Raw genomic sequence first — 12884 nt, 5'->3', positions numbered from 1 at the left:
AAGTTCTTATATGGGACGTCCCATACTATATGCACACCTCATATCAATCCATTTTACTGCAGCGTTTTTGAGATATGGGACTACATGGTGCTTTAGAGAGCTATAAAGACCCAATTTCTAATTAGTAGAAAAAACCAATAGTCAGTTTTTGTACGGGATGTCCCATTCTAAATGCACATCTCATATGAAACCATTTTACTGCAGCATTTTTGAGATATGGGACTCTATGTTGCTTTAGAGGGCTATAAAGACCCAATTTCTAATAAGTAGAAAAAAACAATGGTTAGTTCTTATACAGGACGTCCCATACTATATGCACACCTCATATCAAACCATTTTACTGCAGCGTTTTTGATATATGGGACTATATGATGTTTTAGAGGGCTATAAAGACCCAGTTTCTAATAAGTAGAAAAAACCAATGGACAGTTCTTATATGGGACATCCCATACTATATGCACACCTCATATCAAACAATTTTACTGTAGCATTTTTGAGATATGGGACCATGTGGCACTTAGGAGGGCTATAAAGACCCCATTTTCAATAAGTAGAAAAAAACAATGTTCAGTTCCTATAAGGGACATTCCATATTATATGCACAGCATGATCTTTAAAAAAGCATCATATGACCCTTTTAAGAGATGGACCTTTTTCACATTTCCGGGTTTCTCAGCAGCGGAAGTCGCCATAGTTGGGTTAACTTTTTTTGCATTCCCATTTGCTCAAATGGCAAAAGAAAAACTCCACGATAGTGTTTTCATGACTTTCAATAAAAGGAAAAAAAATTGAAAGCGACTGATATCGGCTGTCAGAAGAGAGAATGATGTCAAATTTACCGTCCTTCCCATAGACGCTGCATTAGAAACACCCTCGCATTAGCCGTAACTGTTTTTTTTTTATTTGATGCAACGGTGATATAATACAAATAGTGTTATAAATGTACATACATTTAAAAAAAAAAATACAAATGAAAAACTTTCGAGGATTTACCATGCTGATGACCGTTAAACGCGTCATCAGTCTTGTGAAAAGGGTCCACTGGGTCCTGTGCAGGGTTGCGTCTCCATGGTGACAAACAATTACAAACCCAAGCGATGCGTAACTTTGTACCAGGCCATTGATTTTCTATCAGCGACCTCAGGTATCAATGGTGAAATCCAAACGACACAAACATTTGCTTTCAACAGGTCGGGTTTAGAATTTATGTAACTTAACTCCGTTTAAATGTTTGGATTGTCAATAGTGATTAAGAGTAACGCGTGATAAATTCGTATTTAGATTTATTATTCGGCATATCACTTCGTAAAAGTGTACGTTAGTAACTTAGTGGAGTGAATTCGTAAGATCTTGTTTTTAGTTTTAATTTATTAAATCTATTTTGGGTCAATCCTGCATTCCTCAAGCATCCAGGATTTTATTCCTGCCTTGATCAAAACAAATGCAGATTCATTTTAAGTGGTAAAACAGGAAATAGACGGAATGAACATCACGGAGGTGGAAGAACACATCACTCTGAAGTATGAAATCAAGAGAAGACTTGGGAAAGGGGTAAGCTATTCACTTTACTGTTATTATGTGTTTAACTTTTATAAAGAATATTTCTTTGGACAGTGGCGGCTCCTGCCAATTCTCTTAGGGGGGGCAAATGTTTGCATGATTAATGAGGATAGGTCACCCATTCAATTGATAAATTAACGGCTAGTTAAAGATGTAAAGGAAACTGAACTACTATAGTATTAATTAAAAATAAACTGACTCTAACAATCAATCTCTTGCTCTCCTTATGTTTCTACATGCGTGTTAACACAATTCAGCAGCAAATGAAGACTGAAGCCAGGATGTGGCTTTCCAAAAAACTTTTTTACTTCAATTTCAGTGTAATAACTTGTATTACATTACACCTGTAGTTGTCCATGCGATGTCCGTCACGCCCTCCGGATGGAACAAAATGCAGGGGTAGCAGAATAAAGCGTTAGGTACTTCGCAGCCCGCTAGCCATTTTTTCCGCTCATACTAAGAAAAAAATCCCTCCCTTTCGCGCTTTGGTGGTGCGTCGCCCAATCGCCCTAATGGAGAAACCGCCCCTGTTTTTGGATTTGAGACTTTAGTCTTTGCAACTTTACAGATCTTCTTTATGCACCAAGAGCTTGTAACACTCCAAAGAGAAAGGAAAAATTGAAATCGTATCATATGACCCCTTTAAGGTATATAATCAAACTTCGTTCTTTTTTTCCTTTTGGCAGGAGTTTGGGGATCATCCTAACATAATTAAATTACTGAATGTCATCAGAGCCCAAAATGACAAAGATATTTACCTTGTGTTTGAATTCATGGGTAGGAGGATATGTATGATCTTTCCTGCAGTGTTTTGTACTTATTAGTCAGTACTCTTCAGACCTTTATTCCCTTTATATTCGAATTAAGTGTACTCTGTGGCAATATTCATAAGTTCAAGTTGTTATTGACATAAGATTTAGTTATTATGTTGATGGTGGCAGTAGGTGGTGATGTGATTTTGTTCACGTCTATACTATTCACACCAACTATTCTTTGCAGACACAGACCTACATGCAGTAATAAAGAAAGGAAGTCTATTAAAAGACGTTCATAAGCGTTATGTTATGTACCAGCTTCTTAAAGCCACAAAATACCTTAATTCAGGCAATGTCATTCACAGGGATCAAAAGGTATATCACACCTTTTAACATATACTTCATGCTTACAGAATTATTTTAAACCAGTCCTGGTATAAGTAATTGCTTTATTTTTATTTCTTAAAACCATCCAACATCTTACTAGACTTAGACTGCTTTGTGAAGCTGTGTGACTTTGGCTTGGCAAGATCCCTGTACCAGATCCAAGAGGATGCTGTGAATCCTGCCTTGACAGAGTATGATGCAACTCGATGGTACAGAGCCCCTGAAATTCTCTTGGGCTCTAGTAGGTGTGTGGCCCCCAAAATAAATTGTTTTAAAACATTTTATAATGTATTAATCATAATATATAGTATATTATGAGAGCGGGTCCTATATTTCCTGCAGGTACACAAAAGGTGTAGACATGTGGAGCATAGGCTGCATTCTGGGGGAGATGCTTCTGGGCAAGCCTCTCTTCCCCGGTACATCTACCATTAATCAAATAGAAAACATCATGAGCGCCATTCCACATCCTTCTACAGAGGGTGAGTTTGTATTTTACGTGAGGCTTGTTCTTTCAGGCAACAACTAAAATAACCAGACATGAAGAATTATGAACTGTTTCATCAATTATTAATTTATTAAAAACACAAACCAAAAAGGACTGTGTCATTTTTTGTAGATGTGTTGGCCATCAGATCAGAATATGGGGCTTCTGTGATTCAGAGAATGCTGCTTAGGTATGTAATGTTAATATTTAACACTTTGTCTTCATAGTTCACTCCATGGTTGTTTAGCTGAACCTGAATGATGACTCTGCTGACATAATAACCATGCTTGATGTGAATGTGTGTTTAGACGGCAGGTGCCATTAGATGAAATTCTGCCGGCATCAGTGCGACCTGATGCCCTTGATTTAGTGCAGCGCCTGCTGGTTTTCAATCCAGACAAGAGACTGAGTGCAGAGGAAGCTCTGCAGCACCCATATGTGTCCAAGTGAGTTTCGCTTTCTTTAGTTATTTAATGTTTTTAAATAACAATGTAAGTCAACATGAAATCAAAATTGACCCTGTTTACTTTCCTAATACACAGTCCTTGATGTATTGTATATGATCATCAGTGCACTATATTTAAAAGAAATCAAAATATGAGTTATTGATGAATGGCTTTTAATGAATGTTAACCAGAGAGTTTAATGTTAACTAATAACTGGCTACAGTATTGAGGCATTATTTTATGCCAGTTTATATTTATTTTTAAATTATTTTATGTTTATTCTTTATTTTAATATTGGCAGTTAACTTTAATAAAAGCAGTTTAAGTAATCAACTCCTTTTTTAATTATTTTATTCCATTTCTGAGATGCATGTCATGGCACAATTGCAGTATATTAAAAATATAACTGCACAACTCATCTTAAAAATGCAAACATATTTATTAATCAACATGTTCTTCATCAAGGTATTAAAATCAGTCAAATCCAGATTGATACAAATCATGTCTCAACCTTCTCTTTTTCACTTGTAAATATCTCATTACGAAAGTGAAATTGGTGTTTCATGCTTACTGTAAGTCATGATGAATCATGGCTTGAGTTTTAGAATTATTGTTGTTATTAATGAATAATAACATCTAAAAATATCCATCTTCTTTCCATATGTCATGCAAGATTTCACAACCCAGCCAGAGAGCCTAGCTTGGTCTATGATGTCATTTTGCCAGTGGATGATGACATCCAAGTTTCTGTTACTCAGTACCGAAACAAACTCTATGAGGTGAGTGGAAACTTTTCATTCATTATTTTCTCATTTTTCACAGATTCATTTTGACCTTTGTCTCATGCTTTGCCTCAAGCAGTCATAATGTTGTGAGTGTACACAGTCATATGATTTCTGTGTTATGTTAACAAATGCTGTGTCACAGTGACAGAAATCTTTCCTTCTGAAAACTTATCACATTGACTGAGCATAATTAATCGTCACTGAAGTTCAAAAGGTTGGGGTCAGTATGATTTTTTAAAGAAAATAATAATAATAAAAAAATTCAGCAAGGATGCATCAAATTGATCTAAAATGACAGTAAAGACATTGGTAATGTTACAAAAGCGTTTCAAACTTTTAATTTAATTAATTAAATTTAATTAATTTATGCATTTAGCAGATGCTTTTATCCAAAGTGACTTGCAGTGCATTCAGGCTATACATTTTTTACCAGTATGTGTGTTCCCTGAGAATCGAACCCACAACCTTTTGTGCTGCTAACGCAATGCTCTACCACTGAGCCACAGGAACACTTTTATCATATTAGAAAGACTTCTGAAGGGTCATGTGACACTGAAGACTGGAGTAATAGCTGCTGGGAATTTAGCTTTGCCATCACAGGAATAAATAACATTTTAAAATATATTCAAATAGAAACAGTTATTTTACATTGTATAATATTTTGCAATATTACATTTTACTGTATTTTTGATTAAATAAATGAAAAAATCATTAAAAATATTAGAAAAACTTTATCGACCCCAACTTTTGTATGGTAGTGCTTTTATAGTAAAAATATATTAGCAAATGCTTAAAAACTACTTTCCTCTTCATCTTTCCAATTTCTCCTGTAAAAGATGATCCTGGAAAAAAGGGCCAGTCGGCAAATGTAAAAACAATCTCATTTCAGACAGAAATCAGAGGAGAAGACTGCAGAAGGGAATGGGGACAGTGAAATGGACAACAGCAATGAAACAAGTGCTGGCTCTCAAGGAGAAGGCAAGCATGGTGTGGATGGAGATCATGACAGGAAATCTCCTAATGACAAGAAGAGCTCTAATGGAACTGGAGCAGCTGTTGCAAAACCTCTCAGTAGGCCTGAGCAAACACACTCAGCTCCTGAAAGCACCAGCCCAGCAGTGAGCCCCAGTGCGGTCATAACCTCTTATAACCCCATCACGCACATGCCTAGTGAGTTCTGTTTAATAGTGGTTGTACAATAACATTCAATTACCGTTTGGAGTACGTTTTTTTTAAAGAAAATAATACTTTCATTCTGCAGGGGTGCATTAAATGGATCAAAAGCGACAATAAAAGCATTTATAATGTTAACAAAAGATTTTTGTTTTTTATTTCAAATAAATGCTGTTCTTTTTAACTCTCTTCATCAAAGAATTCTGGAAAAAAAATTTACTTTTTCCCTTACAAATATAAGCAGCACAATTTTTTTTTTTTTTTACATTGATAATAAAAATAAATGTTTTTTTTTTAAACAATAAATCAGCATATTATAATGATTTCTAAAGGATCATGTGACACTGAAGACTGGAGTAATGGCTGCTGAAAATTCAGCTTTTATAAATTACATGTTAAAATATATTAAATTAGAAAACAGTTATTTTAATTTGTAAAAATATTTCACAATATTACTGTTTTTACTGTATTTGTGATCAAATAAATGCAGCCTTGGTGAGCATCAAAATCATGTAAAAAATCTTACAGACCACAAACTTTGGAATGTTAGTATATTACTCATTAGATAGCCATAAAAGGTATCATCCATTTATTTTCCAGATGGTTTAGTGAAACCGCACCACTACTGCATCTCATCCTCAGCGGATTGGGAGGAGGAATCAAGATACTGGAGGTGTACTGCCAACAGATGGTGCTAATGAGTCTGTGGTACGTCCTACTGTCTCGAATGACATTTCATTTTATATAAGAGCTGTTGTCTATTTAACATTTGAAGACATTTTAAATGGTAATATGGTCCACAAAATGTTTCATTTGTTCATTCTTTCCCTCAGGGTGTAGACCAGCGACGTCGTTCCGCCCCTGTGGCACGCACAAACTCTTTCTCTCTCACACTAGCACAGACCCAAAATAATCCCCTGCTTCACAAGGATGAACCCATTGTTTCTCCTGGGTTATGTGTCACCTCTGCTCGCTTGGTGAGTGGCCTTTTGTTTTTTTGGGGGGGGTGACTCTTGTGTACTCTGACCTGGGAACATTCAATCTGCCAACACAATCTTGGTTGATGCTGTTTATGTCACAAGATAGAAAGCAGTGCCATTTTGAGAATGCCATCTGTTCTAGTGTGTGCATTCTTCCTTTTTTATGCTAAAATCTTTTTGTATCTTAGATCACTTTTTTAATTAATGATATGTCTGATATGTTTTATGTTTTTCCTCCTAATGATATCTTAATATCCCACTGTACAGAACCAGCGGCCTAATTTGCATTCACGTGATGCCAAGCTTCCTTCAAAGTTCAGCAAGAAGGTGTTCCAGAGTAATTCGAATGTTTCTGCAGCCGGTGATCCTCGCGCCAAACTAGGCAGCTATTCTCAGGCGTATGGAACTATCAGCAAAAGCGGATTGGACAATCTTCTTAGGAATTGCCACTAAGGTGTGAAGTGTGAGATTCGTGGAGAGATCATGAGGCAGGTAGACGGTCATTGGAATCTCCCAGATCAAATAGAAATGGTGGATTTCACGACAAGCTAATTACACCATCATCACATGCTTTGAAGATTATCGCCATTGTGGAAATCCCAGATTAGTGCTGCCATTAACTTTTTTTCTGATCAGTTTAAATTCAGGTGTCAACTTCTTGTTTGTAAATATGTGGTGAAAACATTTATTAAACATGTAGAGAACATCTATGCAATTTGTATGTGTCTTGGCTTAAGAAATTTTAACAATCATTAAGACTTGAACTATCAAAATATTTTTAGGGCAGTGGTTCTTCAACCATTTTAATTATATATTAGTATTATATTATTTTATTTTAATTTAACTTTACTTTTAATTTAACTTTTATTGACCAATTTTATTTCATTTTGTGGCCCCTTGGAAGTTTGTTGATGTACCCCTAGTTGAGAACCACTTTATGAAATTTATATTTAGGGGATATACTTATTTTTCCACAAAAATGAACCAAATGAATATATATATATTTTTTAAACTTCAAAAGATAACATACTGAGCATTAAGTCTCCCTTTTCATACATCATTTTCCTGCCTTGTTAGATCATTTGAATGATGCAAACCAATGGAGAACCTCGTTAAACAAATCTTTCTTCAATACACTGAGTTACTATAGAACCATCTGTAAGGGAGCATTTACCTTAATGTAATTTGTAAGCCCTATTTCTCACTCTAAACATTCACTATTGTTCACTGAGAACCCCTGAACGCTGGAAACGGGCATTTTCTGTCTCCTCCATATATCTGTTATATCTTTTAACATATATTCGACTCATGTAGATATTTGTAGAAACTTCTAGCAATTACGTAATGGGAAAGTATTACGCCACATATTAATGAGCATTTGAGTCCCATCCGTACAGTGCGAAGATGTTTCTCTAGAGTCATGTGACTTCTCATAAACGTCACACGGCCAGGCTCTGACAGAGTCGCGGTGGGCGTGTCTAACGGATTCAGAGCAGCAGACAAGTCGAGCGTCACTGCAGCTAACTTGAACGTAGACGCAAACCAACAAACACGGACTCTATTTTTGTTGTCATTTAGTAAACAAACGTTGCATTTTGCTGCGCGTCTCATAAACTGAAGGGTAAGTCTGTCTCAATTTTCTGTCAACGCGTTGCATTTGCTAATTTCTAAGCAAATATTGTTGAATAACGCAGGTGGATGGACATGGCGCTCGTGTTGTCATGGTGTTGTTTGGTGCGCCAGATTATGGTTTATGTTTTCACGCGATTAAATGAGTCAGCTCAGTCAACACACATTTCTGTCGTTTTAGAGATGTAGAACCTTTTTTGTGCCTTATTCTGCTACGATTGACGTTATATATTACAACAAATGTGTTGGTTCATATATTGACGACATGCGCAGCGGGCGACCCGGTTATACCAGCGACAGATTAACACAGATTTATTGTTAGGTTAACCTACTCCAGTTTTGATTGAGCTAATAAAACGGCTTGCTTGTGTGTATATTTTATTTTAGATTTTTGAATGGTTTTCCCGTCATAAATTTGCTGCTGAATGGAGGAAAGTGTGGTATTTAAAATGCAGTTTACACCAGTGTCCCATGTGACTCATTAAAACGGCTTCATTTTTTAAACCTCTTGAGTTTGTGTTAAATCTTAAGTAATTGGAGACCCTATCTACAAAACCTTTGTTATGGGTACTTGTTAGTGTTAGTAGGTCAGTTTGAATGAAGTGGTGGATCGCATAATTTGTGGAAAGCCATTTAACTTTTCTAACCAACTAGTGTCTATTTTTAAGTTACTATTTATTTTTAACTACTTGTAGGTAATCCAATAATGACAAATACAGGTCAGTTTCACCATTCATTAAATACTAGTACTCATTATTTACACTGAAAAAAATGTTTCATTCATCCAATTAAAAAAAGTTAGGGTAATGATTCACATCTATATTTTTTAACTTGAGCCAATGAAAAATAAATAACTTGCCCTAAACAATATTTTCTCTGTCTATGAAAACTATTTTATAAAACCTGGCACAAAGTATATTTTTCTTGTTGAAGAAAGTCATTTAATTTAAATTCTATTTTTGATCCAAACAAAAAAATATAGATTTAATCAAAACAAAAATCCTCATTTAAGACATTTATTTTTATAGTTTTCATAGACATATAAAATATTGTTTAGGACAAGTTATTTATTTTTCATTGGCTCAAGTTAAAAAATATAGATGTGAATCATTACCCTAAATTTTTTTAATTGGATGGATGAAACATTTTTTTCAGTGTGGACAAACAACCAATTTGCATTTCAATCCAAATTCGAGGTCATAATAAAATGGAGTCCGATTAGAGTTTAACCTAAATTTAATAACTTTGCACACTGAAAAGACCGAACGCACAGGAAACCTTCAGCCACCGTTGGATACCTTCATTGGGCCAATTGCGTGGACCTTACAGGACCAACTCCATATTAATCTGAGGATTCTTACTGGAGTCTGTCTTGTCAGCTGCATCCTAACAGAGGAAGAAACAGATCGATAAAGACATTATCAAGTCAGTTAGATAATGCTGTTGTCAAATACTCAAGATCATATGCTGCGTTCACACCATGTTCTACTTAGAGCTGTTCATGTCCTTGGACCGGGAACTGTGCGTTTCTATGGCAACACTATCCATGCCTAAATTAATCTGCAGCAGTCAGGTACAGTCATGTGGTACAAGTAGAAGCTCTCAGAAAATTCCCAGATTACAGATGGTAATTATGAGTTCTACAAGGACATGAATTCTTTTTCCAAGTTGGAATCTTGTAATTATGGCAAATACAACATGGGATGAATGCACTTATACGTACCTGGTTTACTGTAAAAAGAGCTGGTCTTTGGGTTATGTCAGGCTTGTCGTTGACAACTTTTCTGTGAAGAGCAAACATTAAAGTTACAGTCTTTATAAGGGCATCTGACTTAAGGGGTTACATTTAATTGTGCAATGTGCCAGTCAATAAAGTGATCCTCCTCAGAACAGGTCTCAGTTAACCCACATGACATACAGCTGATCTGGAGTTTTGCTGTGAGGTGGCATAAGTGTACATTTTAGTGCATAAAGTAATTTAAAGGGTAAAGAGGGTATATTATATATTATTATAAAGGGTATATTAAAGTGACTCGCAGCACCAGTGTGAGGAGGCGTGGTCATGATATAAACTAAATAATATAAGTTAATCTAACCTTGATATTTTACATTTGTCAAAACAAATGTCTTCGTTGAGCTCTTAATGAAAAATATTTATATTTATCAATGTTTTGAACTAAAAAAATATTACTTGAAAAATAAAACAAATAATGGTAAATTTAATTGAAAGACAAATTATTAATTGGATGAAGTACTGCTTGAAAAACTTTTTTCAGTGTAGATACTAGTACATACTTATTTAGAAATGTTAATAGTAACAATGGGCAAGGATGCTGAGACTAGTACCCAATAAATATTAGTGAAGCTGGAGATACTGATAGCTATTGGTAATAATACTAGTAAATATTGAATAAAACTGGTCGAGGCACCAGAAGGAACTGGAATATATAGGCTAATTATAGGTTTGTAAATATTTGGGATGCCTGCGCATTATGGTTGCAGAAAACCCGGGAGAGATAGCCTTTACGGCTAGAGAAGAATAAAAGAATTTTAAAAAAGGTCAATTTTATTTTATATTTCAAAAATCTTCCGTTTTTGTATTTATACCGTTAATTAATTTAAACTTACTCTTTCAAACAACAGCCATGTCTATTAAATGTGGTCGTTAAATTATTGCACTCACCATATTAGCACCACCATCGTCTCTCCTCCGCTCCAATCGCGGCTGCTGTATGAGTGAAATTAACTTACACTCCTCATAAACAACACCAAGTGAAAAAGAAAAAGGAAAAGTCGAAAATAATCTCAGTCGAACTCGCTGGTCCGGGGTTCAAACGCGGTTTTGTCCGCTGCAGGCACGTGAGAAAACTAGCTAACGTTAGCTAATGGATGAGAAATGTCCCGTCGTCATTCTCTCTTTTCCCCTCGGCTCAGAATATATATCCCACACTTCTGCCTTTTTTTCCCTCAGAAAACTCACTATTTATTTTATTTTATTTATTTATTTTATTTTAGTCATTTAGCAGACGCTTTTATCCAAAGCGACTTACAAATGAGGACAATAAAAGCAGTCAAAACTAACAAAAGAGCAACAAGACAAGTCTCGGTTAGCCTAACGCAGTACACGTAGCAAGGTGTATATATATACATGTCAAAGTCTAGACCCTGAATATAAGACGACCGCGTTTTTTCATATGTATTTCCAAGAAAAAAACATCATCTTATATTCGGGACAATACGGTATATTCATCCGTTTTTGTATTTATACCGTTAATTAATTTAAACTTACTCTTTCAAACAACAGCCATGTCTATTAAATGTGGTCGTTAAATTATTGCACTCACCATATTAGCACCACCATCGTCTCTCCTCCGCTCCAATCGCGGCTGCTGTATGAGTGAAATTAACTTACACTCCTCATAAACAACACCAAGTGAAAAAGAAAAAGGAAAAGTCGAAAATAATCTCAGTCGAACTCGCTGGTCCGGGGTTCAAACGCGGTTTTGTCCGCTGCAGGCACGTGAGAAAACTAGCTAACGTTAGCTAATGGATGAGAAATGTCCCGTCGTTTAGACAAACAACAATTTTCGCCGATCACAAACAGTCTCTCGAGGAAAAGAAAGAGTGAAAAAAGGTAAATGGCGGAAAATAACATCCATACACCTAACTTAATAAAAAAAAAAGTTTCTACCTTTTCATCCACAGCTCGTTGAATTCACACACTATCACTAGTGTTGGGTCGTTCTTGAACGATTCGTTCGTTTTGAATGAATCTTTAATGTGACTCGGGAAGAACGAGTCGTCTCGGGGAGTGATTCGTTCAGTCGCGCATGCGCAACATCCTATAGGTTCTGTACTGGAATTAGTCAAGTAGTTCACCTGGTTCGAGTCTTCGGGTTTTTCCGAGTCGTTCGTTCATCACGTGACAGCCCATAAGTTTACCCTATGCAGTCTGAGCCGGAAAGAGAATTGATTAATTCATCTCTCGAGTCTTCGGGTTTGAGTCGTTCATTCATCACGTGACAGCCCCATAAGCCCAAACCCGAAGACTTGTCAGATAAGAGGTGAGGTGAGCTAATCATAGACTGAAGACCCAGGTAAACAATGAATTAATCTTTTCTGTTTCTGATTTTGTGTCTCTTTGAGATGGCACAATAATACGTCGTTCACTTGCAGAACGCAAGCTTCTAGAGGGCACATAACTCTGAAGTAATGAATTTAGGTAAATGGGTGCAGAGCCAGTGGTGGTTTTGTAGGCAAACATTAATGCCTTGAATTTAATGCGAGCAGCTACTGGTAGCCAGTGCAAATTGATGAACAGAGGTGTGACATGCGTTCTTTTCGGTTCATTAAAGATTAATCTTGAAGCGGCATTTTGGATTATGGAACTATTTTTGAGTTAAATCGAGTTATAAAGTCAGAATTAGGAGATATAAATTTGCATTTGCGAGAAAATGTCAGAATTGTGAGATAAAGTAAATAAATGTTATGTAAAATGTTGATAGTAATAGGTTTAAATAATATTTCATGCTGTAACTGTAGGGCTAAGTTAATACAATGTGTCCCCTATGAACTGCATAATGTGCATATTATGTAGACCTATTGTTTAAATCAAATTTATGCTTTAAAAGTAGGGTAATCATAGCAGTTTTCATCCATAGTCTGTCCGTTTAAACGTCTGC

General features: G+C 35.8%; 1 protein-coding gene and 1 pseudogene across 1 annotated transcript in view; both read left to right on the top strand.

Moving 5' to 3' along the window:
* The first annotated feature begins 1482 nt into the window (after positions 1 to 1482).
* Positions 1483 to 7194, top strand: LOC107754285 (extracellular signal-regulated kinase 2-like; annotated as a pseudogene).
* An 841-nt stretch (positions 7195 to 8035) lies between these two features.
* LOC107754271 (protein lifeguard 1-like) overlaps positions 8036 to 12884 on the top strand; it is a 19094-nt gene continuing 14245 nt past the window's right edge. The window contains exon 1 of the mRNA XM_016570658.1: positions 8036 to 8194. The gene's annotated coding sequence lies outside the window, so the exon portion shown is untranslated. The remainder of the gene's footprint in view (positions 8195 to 12884) is intronic.

The sequence above is a fragment of the Sinocyclocheilus rhinocerous genome, unplaced genomic scaffold (assembly GCF_001515625.1).
Source record: "Sinocyclocheilus rhinocerous isolate Xijiao unplaced genomic scaffold, SAMN03320098_v1.1 scaffold262, whole genome shotgun sequence".
Classification (NCBI taxonomy): domain Eukaryota; kingdom Metazoa; phylum Chordata; class Actinopteri; order Cypriniformes; family Cyprinidae; genus Sinocyclocheilus; species Sinocyclocheilus rhinocerous.
Note: the sequence above shows the minus strand (reverse complement) of the source record. Positions and strands in the feature narration are given on the sequence as shown.